Genomic DNA, 5,893 nt, shown 5'->3' with positions numbered 1-5,893 from the left:
AAGCACATTACTTTGGCTTTATTCTGATATAATTCTGCAGAAATTTCCTATGGAAAATTTTTAAATAAATATCTATTTCTACTTCACTGATTGTCACCTAAGGCTGTGAAGAAAAAATAATGGGGCCTGCTAGAGTTTTCATCCAGGGCTACAAGATGACTCCTGCTGAATAAAGTAAAGAAATTATGTGAGATGTAAAAATAAGATTACATTTGATCATAGCCAACAGACTATGTTTTATTTATTTATTTATTTTACATTTTTCACAGTGAAGAGATTTATTCTTTTTCTAATTCATAAGGAGATGGAACTACTTGAAGCATGAGAGAAGTGAATGGAGTCAATCAAATATTTGTTGAACCTACCATGTCCATGGACTCATTCATCCCACAAATATTTACTGAGTGACTGCTTTGTGACAGACCCAGGTTGTAGATGCCCTGTCTGGGAATGAAGAATACGGCATAATCCTACCTATGTGGAGTTTACTGAGAAGGACAAACTTAGATCAAACAGGAGCAATGATCATATCTACCTATTATCCAGACTGCTGTTATTTTGATTGCTTGATGATGGTGGTGATATGATTTGCTGTGGTTTTATTTGAAGGGGAGGATGGGGAAATAGGTACAATTCCCAATAGGGTGCAATTAGTACAAATAGGTACAATTTAATCACCTGTTATTTTGCAAATTTGAGACCTCTAAATGAAAGAGATAAAAAGTTAAATCCATTACTTTGCATATTCAATAATAGCTTAAGGTTAGAGGGGAAAAGAGAAGTTAAAGCTAAAGGTCAAAATGAATATTAAAGGTAAACATGCATTTATGCTATGTATACTCTCCTGTTTCTCTAACAGAAGTTTAATGGAAAGAGACTGAAATCAGGAACAATTTTACCACTCTACAGTAATGTTATACAAACAAACCCCCACCAAGAACAAAAACCTCCCTCCTCTAACTTTAGCCCACTTGTTGTCTCTCCTCTTGCTTGTACCTCTCTCTCTCTCCAGTGCTCCCACAGACATAATATTTTCCAGTCCATGCCCTCCCACAGTGCATCAACAGAAATAAGAGCGTGTACTCAGCAGCTACAATTAGCTAGTCACCGAGACCGACCGCACAAATCCATTCCCCTCCCCCGTTTCAGACTAAGTGACATTTTAAATACAGCTGTGGTACGGAAGAAAAGGCAAGCAGGAATACAGATGTCACTGCTGCCTCCAAAAAAGGATAGCAGGGAGAGCACGCAGGCCCCGGAAGCACACATGTTGCCATCCACAGACCAATTTCCCGGCGTCTTGCTGTGGTTTGCACTGCACTGTGGCAATCAGGACGGTCACTCAGAAAAGAGGAGCAGGAGACACGGGTTGTGGAGACAGTGCTGCTGCTGCCTTGAGGCTTTTAAATCTCGGTTTCTCTGCCAAATGAGAACAGTTTTGTCCACCATCTTACCCACGGCATAGAAATGAAAACCAATGGGATAGTATGTGTCAAAGTGTTTTTGCAATTTGCAAAGCTTGATGCCCATAAGAACCATTAACTCTGAATAACGTTGTTGAACATCAGAGAGGCTTTTCAATATAAAATGAGGCATCTACCTAGCATTTATTAGATGAGATTATAACCGCAAATGCCTGTGCTGCCTGAGAGGCTATCTAGCACTTGAAGAAGTGTTGTCAGAGGCTGATGAGCCAAAACCACTGGCAGTGATAAGTTTGCGGGGTCAGAGGAGAGAACGACAATAAAAACTGCCAGAATTGTAGAAGGGACTGAGTAGGTGACATGACCCAATCCAGTCCCTGGAAGGAAGGGAAGGGAAATTTCTGACAGTGGAATGTATTTAGCCCTAAACAACCACTCAGGTGAGAGACTTCACTCTCCAATGAGAGAGGCTCACAGATAGCCATCTAAGGCCAGATTTAGCCTCACCATTTCCCTTGCTCACTTGGCACATACAACTAATTAGTAAAAATCATGCTGGAAACAACCCAAACGTCCATCGACTGACGAATAGATACATAGGATGGGGCTCAGAGACCTTATCACAGGCCTGTACTGGCAGTTCTTAGGTTAGGCTTCCTGAGACACTTTTAATATTCTGTCTTCCTTCAAGTCTCCATCAAATTACAATTTAGATATTTTGCTTCATCTGTTTTCTTTCTTGATCTACTTGAATCAGACTAAGGACACAAAAATGAACCAATCTTCTGCCTTTCAAAACCTATGGCCATTGTGGTCGGTTGAAATATGTACCCCAACACATGCATCCACATCAGTATGAACCCATTGTAAATAGCCTCTGGAACATGTTATTTTTAGTGTAGGTGTAGGCAACTGAAGCGGGGTGACCCTCAATCCCAATTACTGGAGGCCTTATAAAGAGAACCTGGAAATGAGAAAGGAGAGGACATCGGCATGTGATGGGAGCAGAAATACAAGCCAAGGAATCCCAAGGATAGCAGGCAGCCAGCACTAGAACACTACAGTGTTTGGAGAGAAAGCCTTGCCAGTGTCTTGATTTTGGACTTCTTCTACCCTCAAAACCATGAGGCAAGTAATTCCTGTTGTTTAAGCTATCCCATGTGTGGTATTTGTGATAGCAGCTCTGGAAAACTAAGACAGTCATTTAAAAAGCATGTGCCTAAATTGGGGCAAACCTTAGTCCCTACCAGAAATCACTACCCAACACAGTTATCACACTTGCTCTCCCATGTGCCAGATGACAAGAGTTTCATCTTCCCAAGACAGATCATTCCTATTATTCTTTCTTACAGGAATCTTTTCCTTTTTGACACTCAGCTCAATTTCATGTGGCTATTTGCTTATGTCCACCCCTCCATTAGACCGTGAGTGTTACCATGAGTGTAGCAACCCTGACAGTGAAGTCAACCACCTTGACCTTGCACCAGGCACAGACCAGCCCTTCGGCAGGCATTTGTTAATGAATAAAGAACACAGTGCTATCCATGTGTCCTTGGTATGCTGGATTACTTGGAATTAGGGATCCAGAGGCCACAGTCTTGAAATAGAGAGGCTGTGAGTGAGAGTATAGGCCAATGAAATACCCAGGAACTTTGGGTGTCCTGTGACTTCTCAAAACTCTTAGTACAAATTGATAAACCACGAGGATGCCTCTGTTCAGCATGGCAAGGGAAGAGTTGTCCTCTGTACATTTAGATAGTAAGATAGAGCCCCAGATCCCAACAAGTGGTTCATTTGTCTCTGCACCATTTAATGATTCAACTGCCTGTCTCCCTCCCGTTTGAGCCATCCCGTCTGGGCCTGAATGCTAGGAGAACATAGTTCCCTCTACCTGACTACCCAGAGGCAGACATAGATAGAGTCTGAGCTAAAGCTTTTACCAGGGAACTAATTTTAGTAATTCTAGGATTTCAAGTACTATTTATAGTCTTGTTGGGATGAATCATCCCTTGTTACCTGAAGAAAGTAGATTTTAGTGAGAATTATCATTCTGTTAAATTCTTGAGGTGACTAGCTCCTGACAGTAAATGTAGAGGATAGAGAGTTCACTTTTAAGAATGAAATTCAAGTCTTATTTCTTATTGACAAGCAAGAATGGTTGTAGAGAATCCAAAACCTCAAATGATTATCAGTGACAACTGAGGTAAACATGGCCTTGCTTCAAAATGGTAGCTCCACTTTAGGCTTTACTCCTGCCATGTGATATAATCACAAAGGAATAAGAATTACTTTATTTTAAAGGATTTTTGAATATTCTAAGATTCTCTAGTGATATTGAACCTTTTCACCTCAGGATTTGGCTGTGAAACAAAATGAAGTTGCCTTCTATTTTCTCCTTTGCATACAGAGGAGATCATATGAGAATTTGACCAAGTAATCCAGATTACAAATATCTCAAGGGCACTTAGTCAATGAGTTGAAGCTCTTCTTGCCCTCCCAAAAACATGTTGTGAGAAAAGGAAAAAAAACACCCTAGTCAACAAAAATGACCTTTTGATAGGCAGGAATTTAAATCACCTGAATGGGGCGGGGGGGGGGGGGGGGGGGGGGGGGGGAACAGACGGACATTGGTCATTAGTCATTAGTCATTAGTCATTAGTCTTCTTAAAACATACCAAACAATGTCAAACCTACTAAACATCCATGACTAAGGTGTGAGAGAGCACATATTTGGTCTTGAGTTATAATGTATAATTCATGCTTTAAACATATTTGTATGTTTATGCAAACCTTTCCAAGCATTCACCCCACAAGGTTTTATTCCATGGGTAAGGCTTCTTTTTCTTTAACACTGTACTAATTCACTACTTCTATTTTTCTTCTTTGAATTTAAGAGGAATGCAAGTAGAAAACTGAATTGTAAAAAAAAGTAAATCTTCACACAGAATTCTGAAGATGAAGTTGATAATTATGCCATAATTATGGGCAGTTGTCAATGATTTAGATGATGAGGAAAAGAATAAACCTCCATGTAAGAAAAGTAAAGACAGATTATGAGTCAACAGTTTATGAAGTTAAAGCCTGAAAGAAAGAATGAATCAACAGTTATAAAATGCTGACAAAAATGGAGAAAGTCAACATGAGCTCTTTGACCAAAGTCTGGACTGCAAGAACAGGGCCTCAAGCTCTGCATCATTGGTGGTTCATAAACATGTGGAACTATTTAACTGAGAGATGTACAGGCTGAAATTGTAAACAGATCTAGCATAGCCTTAGATTAATATACAGGTAACTGAGAGTTCTGCAGTGTAATGAAAGACTTAAGGAAGGCTCAGGGAGCAGGGGACAATTTGTTATGAGAATTAGATGTGAAGTGACTTTGCCATCAGTAAAGATAAAACTTGTGAAGAATAAACCAGAAGTTGAACAAAATATAACTTCTTCTGTTTTTAGAAATAGCCTTTGTGGTATGTCACACTCCTGTACATAACACTTGAAGGCTCTGTTACTGAGTTACTGTATAACCTTGGACAAATTAGTTAATCCAGGTAGATCTTGCATATAAAATTAAAAGTTGGAAGACTTGATCTCTAAGGGTTCTACAACCTATGAAATTCTATGCTCTTATTCCAGAAAATCATCTTGGAGTAGTGGAACAATGGTAGACATTGCAACCAGAGATTCTAGTACTTGAATCCTAGTTCTATCCCTTAAAAGCTTTTTAATTTTGAGCAACAATATACCTTCATTGAATCTCAAGTTTATTAATTGCAAAATGAAAATAATTAGAGCCTATCTCATGGGTTTTTGTGACGATTAGCTTTAATGAGTATAAAGGATACAGCACCTTGCCTGGCACTCAATGCTCAGTCACGCTCTTCACCACTTCTGCCAGATTTCTTCGCCTCTTACTGAGCAGGCTTTTTTTCCAATACAACATCATATATCCTCTATAAATACTTCCTTCTTACCACATAAACATTTCAATCATTTTGTAGTCCTATTTCAGTTAACTTTATTAAAAATGCCCAGCAAATTATGAGCCAATTTCATGATGTCAGAGATCCCAAGGAGACAGAAAATTTCTAATTCAAGTGTTGTACCAGGACTGTGATTTTTCTATGGCTCTGATAAACTCTGTACTAAAAACATATTTAGTAGTATAGAAATCATGGGAGACAAAATAGACAATAATAGCTCTGGGAGAAGCATTTCAATCCCACAGAGTTAAGGACCAAATTAAAATAATCATGACAAATGGTCAAATCCAAGGACTCATTTTATATGAATTGTTACAGTAGATGAACCCAGCAGCTGGAATTTGCTGTACACGTGGCCATAGATGTCCTATGTGCTGATGTGAGTACATGTCAAAGTATTCAGTGAGAAGACCCAGATTATTGGTTTGAGAGCAAATAAATGGTTAAGAATCATATAATTAACAACAGTTTACGTAGATATGTTTACAT

Source organism: Dasypus novemcinctus, chromosome 2, assembly GCF_030445035.2.
Source record: "Dasypus novemcinctus isolate mDasNov1 chromosome 2, mDasNov1.1.hap2, whole genome shotgun sequence".
Taxonomy (NCBI): domain Eukaryota; kingdom Metazoa; phylum Chordata; class Mammalia; order Cingulata; family Dasypodidae; genus Dasypus; species Dasypus novemcinctus.
This window is presented reverse-complemented; position numbering follows the sequence as displayed.